Below are 18819 nucleotides of genomic sequence, written 5' to 3'. Positions count from 1 at the left end.
CATGATTTAAATTTTGTTTTAGGTATCATGCCAATAAAAGGTAAGCCTCGCCTCACCCTAACTGAGGCCAATCATAAAAAGAGGAGAGAAATCATACGAAAAAAAAGGTAGTAGAGAGAGAATTACGAGTAAGAGGCAGTAGCGTCTGCCATTTAATAAGACCATATGAAATGGCAAAGGCAGGGGAAAGTGGAGGCTTAAAAAAAAAGTCCATTATAGTGTCTTTTACAATGTTCTCAGTGTCACAGTGCAAATAACTTTCATCCATGACAAATCTATTTTTATGTCACAAATAATCTTGCAGATTATTTTTTTCCAGTGTGAAGTTGTAAGGATCCCCTCATCACACACAAAAGCACATGTATAACGACACGTGCCATTATTTATAAAAGGAGAAGACACACTAATGAGGAAGCACGAAGGAAACCGAAAGGAGGCAGAGGACACGAAAGGATCCAAAGGAGGACCAGCCACCCGAAGAGGATAAACAAAAGAAGGGCCATGGAGGGACCTGGCATCAGTCTGACCACTGATCAACTAACTGACACCGAGGTCGCATTGGACTAGGGATCCTCACCAGAACCAAACCTTACGAAGCTGCCACGGGCTGAGGGGTTTTCCTTCAAGATTCACTGAAACCTTGTAGGTGCCTTGAAGACTGCTTTGAGAGAAGGGGCACATGCAAAACACTAATCTCCTTCATCTGGTTAATAAGAAGAAAAAACGCTATTTATTCTTTGTAATTCAAAGATACTTAGGAATTTTTATAATAAATTGGTGAAGATTAAAGACTCGCCTGGACTGTTTTTTAGTCTCTACCTATAAAATCATTTCAGTATAGTGGGTCAAATCAGAATTTTCAATATATGGTAATTGAATACTTTCCCCCTTCATTTTCGGAATAATCGTCATGTTCGTTCTTATTTTAATCTTCACCCTGACTGTTACTTTCGTTACCTTCAGAGTTCTTATCTTCTTTCAATACGTTCATTGGCACTATTTTCCTCAAAACACAGACAGGGTCATTCAGAGATTCTGACTCGGGTTGTTCTGATGCAGAATCAAGTGCTAAATACTCAATTTCAATCATACTTTCGTTCTTATTTTCATCTCCTCGCCAACTTACTTTAGTTCTTATCTTCGGAGTTCTTGTCTTCATTCAGTACATTCGTTGGTGCGGTTTTCTTTAAAACACTGCAAGGGACATCTATAGATTCTGATTGTTCTGATACAGAATCCTGTGCTAAATATTCAGTTTCACTCACAGTTCCATTGTAATATCTTTTTCCTGGCAGCAATATATTTTAATTCCTTTGCATAATGTATAGTTATCAACAGTTTCAATATCTTTGGATGACACTACACACAGAACCCAAACTATGTTGCCTTGGCATAAAAATATGTCAAACCTGTCCGTGATAGCGCACACACATGCCGTAATAATATGACGAGAATATAAAACTGACGACGTTGGTATATTTCCATGATGCTTAATATATAAATTTGACATACGAAAGTGTGTCAAATATTTTGTCCGTGTTATTATCTATCCTAAGTCAAAATGACACATCAGAGTGGTCATAGACTTTCTGACATGCTAGAATGCTCTCTAGACATACAAAGTGGAGTGGCAAGATGCATTCCATTTATGTCATTTTGACATATGAGGGGAAGTCAAATGAAAACCGAGCAACCTCTCTAATACATATTCCTCACAAGAGCGATTTATTGCCGCTAACATATATGGCACGCTAGGCAGATGGGTCAATTTTGTCCTGGTACATTGGTAAATGCCACATTAAGCAAGAGAAATTAATAATTGTAGCACGAAATATAGTTTTACATGTAGCAATATTTAAACACTAAAAGAAGTATCAGTTGGTGTGGAATGGCACAAAATATTCAGTACATGAACCTACTTCACATCTCAAACACATAGCGCTGGAGAAACTTTTAAAGTTTTCGGCAAAAAAAATAGTGTCGTTTATTATCTGGGATCATTGCCGGTACGTGATTACTTCCATCGTATCTTTTGTCAATCTTTACTCTTGTAATTACCAGTGAGCTTCCGGAACTCTCAGGGCTCTTGGGAAATGACAGATTAATAGTAAGATAACGTTCCACGGTGCAACTTCTAAATTGCTGCTACAACATGTTTTTTCTAGTTTCCGTTGAAAGGATCCAGGCCTTTTGATCAGAAATGTCCAGAAACCAAGTCAATATTCCAGAAACCACCACCATTCTCCCCCTCTTATTTGAATTCCATTTTTTGAAATGCTTTGGTCCATTCAGCCTGTACCACCCATAAAGTGATTCTCCTTCCGTATTAGACTGGTCGAGTAACAGCAATTTTCTTTTCCACCTCCTTGAAATATCTGGATGAAAAATGATATTACACATCTAAGTTTCATATAAAAATCATGAAAAAAGTACATTTCTATTCTACATGGATTTGTTACCCACATCTTATTTAAGAGATTCTCGTACCAAACGAAGACACACAAAAGAAATAAAAGAAAAGAAAGAAATGGACGTATTTGAAATTAAACAATGTAAATAAATCTAAGTTTCATCACCGGTCTGCTAAGATTTTCCAGCAAAAGTGATTTTATGTGATATACGTTAGATTTGGTGTCCGTATGTAAAAAATAATACTAGTTGTTTCGTAAAAGGTACAGATTTGTCACAAGTTCTTCTCATGTTTATGCTAATTGATCTTCGTTTTTGTAAAAAGATTTGGATTGGATGTATAGAATGCAGATAAGGACATATCAGAGATAAAATATTGTATGTCTTCTGGTTTGGAGGGTCATTAGGTAATTATGGTGTAACACCTGAATAACAAATATAACAGTTGCAGTTCGCGCATGTGCGGTGCCAGACAAGATCAATACGTCAAGTTCTTTGGTCTGAGAGGGGATTCTGGGGCCGTGTATCACACCTTTGTCTATAAGTTACAATGTGCACGTGAAGTCGATCCGTGAGTGAGTCTGTGTTAAAAATGGTAGTAGCAGTGATGTTCATAGGCGAAAATGTGTGAACAATCCGAACTCTTTCTGCTATATATGTGGCCATTATACAATTAAAGGCCAGAAGCGAAATATTACGCCCTTTATAAATAACTTGTACTTGGCATATTTTAACATGAAGTTAGGTGATCAGGACAAGAATTTTACACCTCATACTCTGTGTAAAACGTGTGTAGAAAACCTGCGGCTTGGTACAAAGGATTCTTGCTATCAATGCCAATCGGGATCTCAATGATTTGTAGGGAACAAAGAAATCATGTTGACGACTGTTATTTTTGTGTATGTAGTGTCTGGTTTCAATATGAAAAACAAAAATCACATTGTGTATCCGAGCCTTCCATCAGCCATAGCCACCGTACTACACAGACCTGATATTCCTGTCCCAAAACCACCAATACAGTTACCAGAGAGTGTGTGCCTTCGTCATCTTCAGCTGCTGAGGATGGTGATGATGATACCTTTCTATAGTATGCTTAAGATAAAACTCCACTTCTTTATAATCAGTGTGACTTAAATGATTTGATGCGTGACCCAGGCCTCACTAAAGAAAAGAGTGAACTTTTATGATCAAGATTAAAAGAGAGAAATCTTTTACTTCCTGGGGCATATTCATATTGTTACAGAAATTGGGGAGAAGAATTCAGGCAGTTTTTATTCAAGAATAAGAACTTGTGTTTCACTGTGATATCCCTGGCTTGATTCGTCGTCTTAAAATGGTTTACCAAGCAAAGGACTGGCATCTATTTATTGATTCGACAAAAATAAGTTTCAAAGGTGTACTTCTGCGCAATGAGAATAAACTTGCTTCAGTGCAGGTCGCCCATTCAACATCTCTTCGTGAGAACTATCACAATTGATCTATGGTTTTGCAGAAACTGAAATACAATGAACATAGATGATTACTGTGCTGTGATTTAAAAGTGTGCGTTATTATATTGCGACAGCAAGCAGGTTATACAAAGTTCCCGTGTTTTCTGTGTGAGTGGGACTCTCGGGACAAATATAGACAGTGGTTAGTTTGAGAGCTGCCCAAGAGGAAACAGTTTGTGCCAGGAGCAAAAACCATTGTAAATAGTCCATTAATTCATCCTCAAAATGTGTTGTTGCCCCCTATACATATAAAATAGGGAATTATGAAGCAGCACGTTAAGAGTTTGGATAGAAGTATTCCCTAATTTCGGTACGTCTGTCAGAAATTTCCAGGACTGTTGGATGCAAAAATTAAGGAAGTAGTTTTTGACGGCCCCCAAATTCGGAAGCTTATGAAGGATCCTACATTCACTGCGACGATCAACGGAACACCGCTTCAGGTATGGGACCATTCAAGGATGTTGCCAGAAAATTCCTGGGTAATGTTAAAGATGAAAACTACCAAGAGATTGTCGAAACCATGCTGTACAACTTCCAGAAATTAGGTTGCCAGATGAGATTAAACTTACATTTCCTGCACAGCCATCTGGACTATTTTCCTGCAAGTTTAGGAGCATTCAGCGAGGAACATGGCGGGCGGTTCCGTCAGAACAACAAAGATATTTAACGAAGATATCAGGGGCGATGGGACGTCTCCGTGATGTCTGATTACTGTTGGTGTCTAGTGGGAGATAACCCTACTAAAGAACAAGTACGGAAATCAACAAAGCGTATATTTCACACCAAAGCGCAGTAAAAAATACTGTTCTTAAAGTGAGATTCTTACATTCTAGCACATATTAAGTAGTGTTTTTTTGTATATTCGTTACAATTTGATCATGTTCTGTTCACATTGGAAATATTGTCTATTATGGTGAACTTTGTATAGAAATTAAAACAGTATAAAAAAGAAAATGATTTCATATAGTAGCAAACTGTATGTCCACTGTATGTAGGAAAATTTTTGTCCACGAGCTTCCACGTCGAAAATGGCCTGAAACAAGGAGATGCGTTGTCGCCATTATTATTTAACTTTGTGCTGGAATACGCCGTAAGGAAAATCAAAGATAGCAACCAGGGCCTAGAGTTGAACGGCATTCACCAGGTTATGGCATATGCTGATGATGTAAATTTAATAGGGGATGATAGGAGAACAGTAGAAATAAATGCAGAGATATTATTAAACGCTTGCAGGGACATGGGTTTAGAAGTAAATGCAGAGAAAACTAAATACATGGAAGTGCGTCGGGACCGTAATACGGCAAATTGTGGAGGCGTTAAAATATTAAATAATACTTTTGATAAAGTGGATACTTTCAAATATTTAGGATCAATATTAACAGACGAAAATCATATTCACGAAGAAATTAAATGTCGACTAAAAGCAGGGAATTCGTGTTACTATTCGGTTCAAAATCTCTTGTCGTCGCGAATTCTGTCGAGGAATTTGAAGCTTAAAATATATAAAACGATAATCATGCCTGTTGTTTTGTATGGTTGCGAAACATGGTCGCTTACTCTGAGGGAAGAACATAGACTGAAAGTATTTGAGAACAGGATCCTGAGAAGAATATTCGGACCCAAGAGGAACGAGAATGGGGAATGGCGGAAGCTTCATAACGAGGAACTACATAGTTTATACGGTTTACCCAACATTGTTAGGGTCGTCAAGTCTAGGAGGCTTAGGTGGGCAGGTCATGTAGCTAGAATGGAAGAAAGTAGAAACGCTTTCAAAGTCTTGAATGGTAGACCCATAGGAAAACGACCATTAGGAAGACCTAGGCGCAGATGGGAGGATAATATTAAGATGGATCTCTCAGAGATAGGAATACAAAGTAGAAACTGGATCCAATTAGCTAAGGATAGAAGTCAGTGGAGAGCTTTTGTGAACGCGGCATTGAACCTCCGGGTTCCATAGACCATTGAGTTAGTTAGTTAGTTAGCAAACTGTATGTGATAGGCAAAAATATAGTGTTGTTGTGGTGAGATTATATCTTTTACAAATGAACCTGTTATATAAAATAGTTTTTCGTATATTCGTTGGAATTTGAAGACGAATGTCGCTCATGGGAATGGAGAAGAGTTGTGACCCTTCTGTTAGTTGTTGCTAACTGACTTGAACTTCTAATTTGATAAGTTAGTTAATAAATTAAAATGAATTTCGGTACTTTATTGCTATATACATATGTATGTTTTAGTATTGATTTATGTAGTATCGGACTTTCGAAGAGAAACATCAAAATAATGAACGTGTATATAGCGACAATTCCCAGTCACCACGCCTCTTCAGTTTTATTAGAAATAGGAAAAGAAAGAGCGAAAAAGAGAGAAGAAGGTAGGAGGAAAGAAGGAAAGAAGAAGGAAATGAGAAAGAACGAACTAGAGATGAAGAATTACTGGATAATAACGGAAATATGGTAAAGAAACTTGAATAGTTATTGAAAGGTGATTCATACCCGAATATTATTGCTTGAGAATCGATTCTCAAGTGATCCCGAAGAGACACATGCTCCCTCATACTAACCTGACCTAGATTCAGGTAACTGCACAAGGGGGAGTTTCTCCAACCCAGCCCAGGCGATGAGAAGTATTAATTTAATCGTTTGTCTTCTATTTTCAAATGTTGAATAACCTTTATCCAGTATCTAAACTTCCATAGTGGAGATCGAACACACATCTCAATTAGCTACGGAAGGTAAACAATGAAAGTGATTTACATATTTTCCACGAATAGAAGTTTTCGAGATTTCTGAGAAGACTGTCGTTATCAACGCTCATCCTCTTCTTTTGGCTTTCCTCTCACAACCGATTTAGAGTAATTCAGAGTTAGTCATCTTTCATGACCTCGGTCATGCACCAATACATATACTATTACACACATATTATAAACACTATTGTCGTAAATCAATATTAAATGCTACCACTTAAAACTAAATTTGTCGTTCATTCACACACACTCATACACAGAGGACAATGTACTGATATAGGTAAATCAGTTTAAAAGAAACTATCATCTCACTACTGTTGGTGAACATTTATTACATCTATTGAGAAATTAAACACAAACTATTAAGACCATGCAAATAAGTATACTTATAAATGTATAATTCTACATATAATATTGGATTACATCAATACGTAAATCTGAAAATGATATGTAAATCTGAAAATGTAGTCACATTCTATGATATTACGTATGAAAGAAAAAAAATTAAAATGGTGGTTAAAATGAGTCTGTATCTCATGTGAAGAAAAACTAGAAGAAACGAGTCCTTTTTCGTACTTTCAGACGACCTTTCATATAGCACGTTCGTAAAGCAGCCTTTTGATGTCTATGTACAACATAAATTCACTTTATTTAGATATATGCATATGAGCTAGTCCTTATAATTTGTGAACAACACATATTCAGTTTGTAAATTTATTTATTCATACATTTTTGAATTTTCCCAGATTAAGGAAAGTTTTGTCACTAATTTCACAGTCACTAGGTCACTTTGTTATTCCATTTATTATCCCGTCCATTTACTAGCACCTTCAATCACTACCATCTTGTATCACATTAGGTGCACACAATTATAGTTGTAATCACACACTACATAGGAAACAAGAATTTTCTCAGTTCAAAGAGGTTTGGTTTTCGTATCGAAATCATTATTAATAAAGTGAGAACACCCTTTAGTTTCGAGGATTGGTATGTGATGAGTGAAATGGGAATGTAATTGCACAGGAAGATTCCAGGGTTATGAACTTGTGGGTAGATTTAATAATGCATTAGGGTTACAAGGACCTGCCTTAATTTCATGTCTCATGCAGTTAGTATGATAACAGATGCTAGATGCTATTAATATTTACGTAGGTTAATTAACCATATTACAAAGATTAAAAAAGAAAATACCTAACATGCGGCGGTATACTCAGAATTCACATTTTATATTCGTCGAATATTTCGAAACTATGGCAACCAACGATCGATCGGGGTAGGTTCCGAGACTCTTTACTAGTGCTCTCAACAGGTCGGGTCGGAACGTGTTGACCCGAATTGACTGACCCGACCCGACAGGAGTAACCTGACCCGACAACCCGACCCAAGCTGACCCGACCCATTTGAGAGCACTACGTCACGACACTGGGTGAAAGCCAAAATTGACTCGCATTGGGAATTAAACTCGGACTACGTGTACCGAAGTCTTACACGTTAACCACTAGCTAGATCAAGCGGGGGATTTGTATATGCATCTTAATGAATATTTGGCACTTTTGAGGTTTGGTTATTTCTTTTTATAACTGACACCAATGTACGACGTGGGAGAAATTTATTTTTTTTCTTGCTTTAGTTCTATGTGACGAAATTTTTCTTCAAGGTCAGTGTTCTCACCTGCTCTGAAGGCAGGGGTTCTTCTCGGAAGGCAGTAGCAAGAGTCTCTTGGCGGCGACAAAAGGAAATCGTTTAACTACAATGATAAGGGTTGAGGAAACGGACGAACACCTGTGATTTTTTCCAACCCTTCAACTTTCATTCCAAAATAGGTTCTTATGATTCCGGGACCCGTGCCACTTTGATTTTTCTTTTTCGATAATTAAAACGTATTTTACAGTATATATAGTTGCACGTAAGAAGATACATAATATGAATTTTATAATTTAAAATTTAAAAATACAGTATGATATATAATTATAAAGTACTAATTTTATTTCATCACTTTCAGCCCAACAAATGAAATTCAAACAATTCGCACCCTGGGTCTTGGTCATCAATACTGTGTCTTATTCTCTGTCTTGCACAGTCAAGTCTTGGTCCTGCATTTCGTAGTCTTGGTGGCCTTTCATGCTATACAAGAGCCAAGAATGCTCGCCTCATCGCTACAAATGAAGACCAAGTGTGATTTTGATTATGCTCATACGGAATGCAATAAAATATGCTCATCGCTACTTGGTGATCACCAAAACAATGCCAAGAGCAAGATTACTATGCACTTCGTCTTGCATATCCAATCTTTATCTTGTTCTTGTATCGATGTTCTTGGGCTTGGTGAAATGAAATGAAATATTCAGTTTAAGGTACCTCGATTCTGCACCGAAGCTAAGGGTGATGGTAACCATGAGAAAAAATGAAATGGTGGAATGAAAAAAGTGCGAGGAATCAGGAGGACCCCGAGAAAACCCACTACACGGCGTTTCTCCACCACAAAGCCCATTTAGCCCAAGCTGGGATCGAACCATGGACACCACGCACCAGAGGATAATTCTCTACCACTGCGCCACCGCGGCCCCGCTTGGTCTTGGTCGTCCATAACCAATGTTTCTTTTGGCCTTGCTTAAACGACTTCTAATTTTATTCTAAATCCAGACTTCATATTGGCGTAGATATTAATATTACAGTCGTTTGGTAAAATCAATCTTCCACATTTAAAAATTAAAGTACACACAAGTACAAAAATAAGAATTTACCATAAAAACACTAGCTGCAAGTGTTCAAAATAGATTTATGGTTTCAATAAAATCAATTGAAAATTGCTATTTTATTAGGCAGCTAGCGAAAAACAGCAGCTTTCGACTCCAGCCGAGTTTAAACTCAACCTAAACTCAGTTAACCAAAGTGAACTGACCCGACTGACCCGACCCGACAACCCGACTCGAGGTGACCCGTATGACCCGACCCGACAACCCGACCTGAGTAGCCTGACTCGACAACCCGATCCCAGCTGACCCGACTGACCCGACCCGACAACCCCACACGATTTGACCCTACCCGACCCGACCAGTTTTAGAGCACTACTTTTTTCACATATTTATCTACTCAATTCAACATTATACATTTTACTTTAATATCACATTTATATTCAAGACGTATTTATATCTGAACATACATATACTCAATCATAATATAATTTTTCAAATCAATGACCCCGACAAATAAATTTTTCAGCTTCCAACATTTAACATGAGAAAAATCCGACTATATAACAAAATTCAACTAATTAAAGGCACATAATGATAAACATTATATTCTCAAACATTTTTTAAGAGTGGACATTTAATGTGCAAAGCAGGCACGTAAACACAGAAAATATAGATATAAATTACTCTAAAAATGTCATTAATACTCATGGGCTCAAACATCTACAAAACATTCACCTCTATGGTAATCATACACACAAAATTAGAAATAACGGATAGTACGACGGATAATTTCAGATGGATAATAATAAAAGAGACGAAGGCAAAATCGAACCGTATACTGAACTATCGCTTGCTATTGCGGTGGGTCAAATTGTGGTGGGAAACGGTCCCTTGATACTTCACATCAACAAATTCTTTTCACGAATCGTGTCTCGCAAGATTTCAGTTGGTAATTCAGGTTAAAATTACATATGTTAAATAGTTGATATTTGCCAAGTTCAGACTCTGAGGGGGGGGGGGAAGGGGAAGGTTGAAAAATTAAAAAAAAAACATTGAAGAAGAGAATAGCGAGATAGATAGAGAAGAGAAAAGAAAAAGCGGTGCGTCAAAGGAAAATACACTACTACACTAAATACTACAAAGATAAGTGGTCGAATTTACACATATGACAATCCACACCCAAATATACTTTTATATTCCAAAACTGATGGCCTACTAAATATGTAGAATAAGATATACAGATGGTGATCAGAAAAATGGAAAAACCTGTAGTTGGCAACACGTCAGATGTATAGGTTGGCAGTGGTGTCGTGGCGCCCGCAGCGCCGGATCGCTGGTGGTGGTGTGTTAGGTCGGTCTCCATACTACGTCAGGCGCGGTGGAACAGCAGTGTCCAGTGGCTGCAGCAGATGGAGGTAGTGTAAAATGGGAAACCTCTCAGAATTTCAAAGAGGGCAAATTGTTGTTGCGCGGTTATGTGGAATGAGTGTGACGGCAGTGGCTACTGTGTTAGGTGTGTCGCGTGGGACAGTGTCGAAGGTGATGACGGCCTACACAACACACGGGAAAACCACATCGGGGAAGCGGAACAGTGGGCGGAAGAAAATCATGAGTGACAGGTCACGCCGGGTATTAAAGCGCATTGTCACGCAGAACCGTTGAGCCACTGCGGAGCAAATGAGGGAGGAACTCAATAAGCACCTCCCCCACCCTCTTTCGACAATCACAGGCCGCCGCGAATTACATGACATGAACTTACGGGGTCGTGTTGCAGAGGCCAAACCGCTCATCAGGGACCATAACGCTTTCGCACGCCGCAAATGGGGCCGTGATCATGCAACTTGGACCGTTGAGGACTGGAAACGTGTGATATTGTCGGATGAGTCATCCTTCACCCTATTCCCAACCACGGGCCGTGTTTATGTGTGGAGAACGCCCAAAGAAGCTTATGATCTGTAGTGTCTCCGCCCAACTGTGAAACATGGCGGCGGCTAGGTGATGCTGTGGGCCGCCATATCATGGTTTTCATTGAGTCCTGTGATCACACTTAGCGGACGAATCACTGCCAACGATTATGTCGCAATTTTAGGAGACCACTTGCATCCTATGGTCCGGATGTTGTTCCCGGACAATGACGACAACTTCCACGATGATAATGCACCCATTCACACAGCTGGCGTTGTTGCAGCGTGGTTTGAGGAACATCGGGATGAAGTTCAACACCTCCCCTGGCCCGCCCAATCCCCAGATCTCAACATAATTGAACATCTGTGGTCCGTCTTGGAAACACGACTCCGGCGACGATTTCCACCTCCATCCTCTCACACAGAACTGGCCGATGCCCTGCACGAGGAATGGTGTAAAATTCCACTTGCTACCATTCACGACCTCTATGCCTCCATCCCACGTCGCATCAAGGCTGTTCTGAAGGCGAAAGTTGGCCCGACATCATATTAATCTGGTAAGTTGCAATTTCGTTCAGGTGTTCACATTTTTCTGATCACCATCTGTATATCTCCAAGTGCGTGACAAGTCCATACTCACAATGAGATTTTCATAAAGACAAGGGCTTTAGGGAAATCCCCCTCCTCACTGTATCCGTTCAAGCGCAATTTGAGACCCTTGCCCTACAGGAAAAATGGTGTGGTTTCTAATTTAGAATTTGTAAATAAAATAATTGCCCGGCACCTCGGAAGCTGAGAAGAGTTACGAATAAATTAAAGAAACTAGAATAAAGTCAATAAATAGACAAAATCTAACAGGGATTTGCTAAAATTAAAAAAAATGAATAAAATAAATTTTGAACTAGTAAGTTATCTCCCAAATCTTTACTAGTAGCTCCCAATCCGCAAGATTCGCTACACCTTGAGGTGTCATTTAATTTCAATCACTACCTAGTTTAAAAAATTAAGGAAAAAGAAAATATTCAACGGATGAAGGATCGACAACTTGATACGGAAATATGACTTTCTACTGTAATAAATTTACTATGTCATTTACTCCTATCCACTTCGTCGCCTCTGCGAACAGTAATGAACTTGGCTTAATCAGGTGACGTGGGAAAAAAATTCAAAGTTGTAGAGTAGTATTGCAAATGTAAGCTGAACGCATACATTTTAACTGTACCAATTCTACAAAAGACTATTCTGCTCTGTTATTACTTGGAAACTACCCGGAATCATTTGCTACATGACCACTATTCGCATCGTGAGATCAGATGAGCAGTTAGTATGTACGGTTACTATTAAATGTCGAGCCACGAAGTGAAAATACAATTCCTCATTTTCACACGACACACTATCCTCACACAAAATTCTGACGTAATGATAAGTTCACGAAACATTTATTATCATACATATATATAAATATAATCAATACATTGTGCCAAAAATTACAACTGGGCACATATGTGCACGGGTGTCCTATGATTTATTCACACTCACTACAATATATATATTATCACTATCTTTATTCGTTTATATTTATACACGTTTATAACATAAACTCCTTTATAGACACCCCATTCCATCATTCTGACCTAGACTGTTCAAAGCAGTCTCATTATATATATTAAAATCAACAATCTACTACAAACTATAGTATACTGATCAATACCCGAGAATTTGTATGAACTAATACTAGATTCTTTCAGTAAAAACCAAAGTATATTTACGCTTCTTACTATTTTTATATGCAATGGCAATTCAATATCATTGACTATCCTCTTAACTAAATGCAATTATATTTTAAAAATGACAATAATGAGATCGTTCACATAACCTAACGAAGAGAGATATATTGAAATTGCAGTCTGACGACAGAATAGTGCTATATAGTCAAACTTAGGTTAAAGGATAAACGCGAAGAATAATTTTATTAATCATTTAATTATGAAACTACATAACGTATTGTGCTTTTCAGGGAAGCTAATTTATAATGTAATTCGTCTACATATGTATTCATATAGACCAGAACTAATATTTATGCATCAATAATTACAAAAGAAGGGTAATTTTTGAGTTGACTAGATTCTTAAATCTGGGAAGAACAAAATACTAGTGGCGAGTAGTTCTTAACCCGACACGAGATGACGTTGGTAGTATGAAAATAAACTTTGCACTACTAAACATGCTTTGTACTTTATTATCGGTTAACTATAAGTAGTATACTATGTAATAACGGTACGGAATTACTATAAATTTGCATTACTGACTAATTTTCATATTTGAACCGTTGAATAATCCAACAACAATACACTGTCATTAAATAAATTAGTTTTATATGTTCACACACAACACAATAAATTACACATCTGCATGAACTAAGAAAGCACATATGAACACATATCACTATACATACTAATCCATATTATCACACGAATTAACTATATGAAAATCAAAAAAGTCACTAAAATTACCCCATTATAAACATACTCGGGAACTGAAAAGGAAGGGATAGTAAGAGCCGAATGGCGCTTCTATCAAACTAATTCATTTTTCAATTTCAGACTTGTATTAATACCTCGGGAGGGACATATTGAAACTATTAAGGAATAGAAAGATAGGTCCCTTTCCTGAGGGGAAAAGAACCCCTTTTTTTAACCCATGATGCGTTGGAAGCTGTGATCAATTTAGGAATAAATGAGAGTCCCTTTGCTAACTTACATTGACATAATGAAACTTAACTTAAGTACAAGGAAATCTACACCTACCGCCCTGTTAAAAAATCACATTTACTACGTACATAGACGAAAGCTATATCAGGAGAGGCCGATCGGAACCTAACAGGAAATTTTAAGGAAAAAGGGAGTTATTAGGAGAAACACTAATCTTCAAAACTGTTTAAAAGATCACTTAAAAAGAACCGGGAAATCGATGCACTTCACTCTGAATTCTGTCCATAGCTATCTGTATTCTCAAATATGGCGATCATGGAATTCTACATTTTAGTTTCTCGGACTGTTTTATAATGAGATTTCAATACTTTGAGACTCTCAACTGCTTCCTGGATGGTTTATTTCTTAACTGAGACTGATTGTACCGTGATAACACTGCCTTTCTGTCAAAAATCCAAAATGTTTTCGGGAGCCGAACTAGTGTGGTCTGATTCCAATCGTGTCCCAAGTAGAATAACAGGAAGACGCGCGATAATACTAAGACGTCAGAAATAGTTCCAATCAGAGCAAATAAATTTTGTCGGCGGAAGATACAAAGCGAACGAAAAATAGTAAAAACTGGGTGGAACCGGATTTTGGGAGGATATGGGCATCACAGAGGGATGAAGAGGGTTTAAATTATTCTAACAAATATCAGATTGGTGGACAATCTTAAAAAAAAATTGTGTCCAAGTGCTGACCTATGTTTTTGTATCGCATTAAGATGTATAATTTCAATAATCATCCATTTAAAATGCCTATATACAGAGTGTATAATGAAATAATATATAAATAAAAAAAAATTGGTTTAAGTAAAGAACAAATGAATTTAATACATAGACTGAAAATTATACGTTGAGAAATCTACAGTACGCGGTACGTTTGAAAAGTATTTGATCCCTCCAAACAAAAATTTCATTACCTTGACTGTAATGGCACATTACAAATTTGATCATGTCTCCTTCAAATTACACATATTCTCTAATATGGTGTTTTCTATCGAAATTACAATAATAAAAAAATTCGATTGCAAATAGGAAAAAAAGAAAAAAAACTCTACGTGATAAGCAAAAATCGGTTTCGATATTTGAAATCAGCACACCTGTATTAGGTTGAATCACCTCTTTAAGCTTTTACCGGAGAAAAAAGTTTTATTTGTAGACATCTGCTGTAGAAACAATTCCTCACATTTCTTGTAAATAATATGTGCTTTGTTTCTATTTATCCCTTGCGTATTATTTGTCTCGATGATTTGAGATTTGGAAAGTTGATTATTGATTCGGGCCATTTATATGGAGGACAATGCCTGTAAATCATTTGTGAATTTTGCATCGCTGATTGAGGATTTCAACTGTAATGTACTATTTTGTAATATGGAGATTTAACGTTAATAATTGTGGAAAACTAACAAGGATTGTGACCAAGGTTGCATACTGTTTGGTGTTAGTTTAGAATATTACACGTTTAATTGCAGCATTCATGGTTACGAACATTGATAAATAGCTACCTTGAAACTTAGTATTAAAATGGTTGAGTTTTACGTCCCACGTTATGCCAGTTAGGCTAAAGGAGACGGTGATGATGAGTAATGAATGAAATGGTGGAATGAAAAAAGTGGGAGAAAACGGGAGAACCCCGAGGAAACCCAACACACGGTGTTTGTCCCCCACATAGTTCACTTGGTGGGGGCTGGGATCGAACCCGGGACTCCAAACACCAGAGGTGAACACTCTACCACTGAGCCACCGCGGCCCAAACTTAGAATTAGTCTGCAGTTCATGTGAGATGAGCTTACGTGTGTGTATCAACATTTGAAGTTTGGTGTTTAATTTTGGTGATATTTCGGAGGTCTTAACTGATTTATTCATGAAGTACAAAATGTGAAAATTCCAGAATATTTCCATAAAAGTCGCTAAAGAACGACTGCATTGTTTTATGGACAACTGGGTTATAGCTGAATCATAAGAACATTATCTTATTCTGTATAACAATAGAACAAATACTTTGGCAACTACAATGCAAATAAATAGTTAGGAACTATCGATGCCTTAACTAGACATGTAATATCCTAGAGTAATTCTAAACAGTATGCAATTTAGAGCCACAGCCCTTGTTTGTTTCTGCATTCACAGCTAGTCTTTATTAACTTAAATCGCCAAATTACAGAACATTACAGAAGTTACAGCTGAAATTCTTGCTCAGCAATGCCAAAATTGTACACAAATGATTTACGTACATTGTCCTTCATTTAAATAGCCTCTTCAATAAAAACAAGCAGAACTTATTTACAAAAAAATACATTATTTACGCGTGTTAAATACGTATCCTGGTTTGCAAATAACATTAACATTCTATTTCTTATGTAACAAGCAGAATTTTTCAATACATATTACCCTCTTCTGGAGTATGTTTACTTTTAACACTTTTAGGTTCTAGTACTTATTTTTAAGTACTGAAGTAGTGTCTTCACTATCCTATTAAAAAGTACCAATAAATCTTTTTTTTTATTTATTTTTGTTTTCCCAAGCATAGAGCCATTCCAGAACACTTTACATATCGTTTCACGCCTTTCTGCGTCCAAACATAGGGGCGGTGACGTCACAACTTTTAAAAAGTATTTTTTTTCGTTAGGTCTATTTGTAATTTTTGAGCGGGCTTACTTTGGCACCCAGAAGATTGAAATTTTACACAAACATTCAGTCCCCAGAGTAGTATTGATCAGATATTTTCACAAATCTGCATCAACACAAAGGGATCCAGAGGGTAAAACTGTAAATATATATATATCTATATATCTATATCTATATCTATATATATCTATATCTATATATATATATATATATATATATATATATATATATATATATATATATATATATATATATATATATTAACCCAAAACACATTTTAGTGCTTTCTGTTCCTCAGATACATGATGGAGATATGTGAATGGTATCGTTTGGAAACAATGTTCTATCCTGAGAGAATGAGGTATAGAACACGACTCTAGGATATACAGGGATGTAACAGGAATTTTTAATTTTGAGATCAGTGTTTTTTGCGTTAATCTTGGACATTGTGGGGATCATTTGTAAATATCTTTCCCGCCCTTACTATTCAAGATAGAAGTTTGAAATATTGTACACATATTTAGCACACCTCTTGGAATTTTTCGGTCAGTTTTCAGATAAGTGCCTTAGCATAGGGTGGATCCAGCGTGCTCGAAATTAAGAAAAGAGGAAAATCCATTTCTCTCAAGATTTCTCGCCTCAGGGACAAGATAGGGAAAAGTAAATGGTACCGTTTGAAAGGCTGCTCTATTGTGAGAAAAAGGTATGAACCATGAGCCTACGAAAAACAGGGATGATTCTGTAGCCGTTTGACTGGAAGGATATAATTTACCTAGAAAATAAAAGGCTTAAAGCAAAAATGTAGCATTACACTTTGATAGATCTATTATTAAAGATTACACAATTTTTCCAGCTAAAATACCCGTACAATCACGTATTTGATTAGGTGTCTCTTTGGACAAAACCTCTTTAAGTGAATTTGCATCGGAGAATGCAAGTGTAAACCTCAATCTAACGAGCAAATGACTTTAAAAATATCTTTGTATTGTGAAAGCACTAGTTTTCCACAATCCTCGATTACGCGTATACCCATGATCGCTGACGCGTCTCTTTCCTACGGACGCATCCCCGCACAGGACCCCTGCTCACTCGGTTAGGCAGCATTCCTGCTTTTCATTGGCTACCTAGCACAGGTTGGATCCCGGTGTTGAACAAGACCTACGCATTCTCGTGAGGGCACTCTGCTCCGCTCCCGCTCTGTCTGGGTTAGATAGCATTCGTGCTTTTCAGTGGCAACCTAGGATAGGTTGGTTGGTGTTTTTGCACAAGACCTACGCATTCCTGTGAGGGTCCAGTACTGCGCTCTTGCTCTAAATTGCTTAGATAGCATTCGTGCTCTTTAGTGGTCATCTAACACAGGTTGGTTCGTGTTTTGCACAAAACCTCTTAACGTCAATTTGCACCGGAGAATGCAAGTGTATACATCAAAAATGATTTTTGAAGGTATAGAAAATGAATGCAGAAATAAGTATATATTTTATGAATTTCTGTATGGATCCGTGTAATAAAACTACACAACATTTTGTAGAAACAACTATTTTGCTCCGATTTGTACAAACATGCTTATTCCTTTTTGCATGAAATATACTTGTAGACAATATGTCACTTGAATATCCAAGGGGAAAGGGTTCGATGAACCACTAATTCGAAATCATTTTTAACTTACAAATTACTAAACAGAAATGCACATTAGTTATACTGGTATGTATTTATCAATGAAGTAACGAAAGATAAGTAAAGACAAATATTTTAATCAAGACTTACCAGGTGTTTTATAAAGAAATTAGTTGTTTTTTTTTTTGTTTCGTAGAAACATCAAAATATTTTATTCCTCGAACGCTAAGGAGACTGATAGTTTTCTCTTTCCTTTTGCTCGTGACCCGCACTATTGGTAAATATGAAAGGCAGTGCTGCCAACAACGTGAACAATAATGTCGTTAATTATACTGCAAGAAGACGCTAGAAAAATAATTTTAATAAAACTAATGTTAGTTTAGTCATTAGACAACATTTAAAATGTTGCTAAATCCAGTGGCGTGTCTAGAAGGTAAAAACTGGGAGGCCAACCAGAAACATTAAAAATATATAAATAATAGCTTAAATTATTTTTGTCACTCAAAAAATTGGGGGCCTAGGCCCCCTCGGCCCCGGGTTAGATCCGCCACTGCCAGAATCCCTACTATAACAATAGTAA

The 18819-nt window shown here is 37.1% G+C and overlaps 1 protein-coding gene across 1 annotated transcript in view; it reads right to left on the bottom strand.

Moving 5' to 3' along the window:
• Positions 1-18474, bottom strand: part of LOC145675428 (uncharacterized) — a 39696-nt gene extending 21222 nt beyond the window's left edge. The window contains exon 1 of the mRNA XM_081745835.1: positions 18390-18474. The gene's annotated coding sequence lies outside the window, so the exon portion shown is untranslated. The remainder of the gene's footprint in view (positions 1-18389) is intronic.
• Between the last annotated feature and the right edge of the window lie 345 nt (positions 18475-18819).

The sequence above is a fragment of the Thermobia domestica genome, chromosome 18, assembly GCF_964235325.1.
Source record: "Thermobia domestica chromosome 18, izTheDome1.hap1.1, whole genome shotgun sequence".
NCBI classification, from domain to species: domain Eukaryota; kingdom Metazoa; phylum Arthropoda; class Insecta; order Zygentoma; family Lepismatidae; genus Thermobia; species Thermobia domestica.
This window is presented reverse-complemented; position numbering and strand designations above follow the sequence as displayed.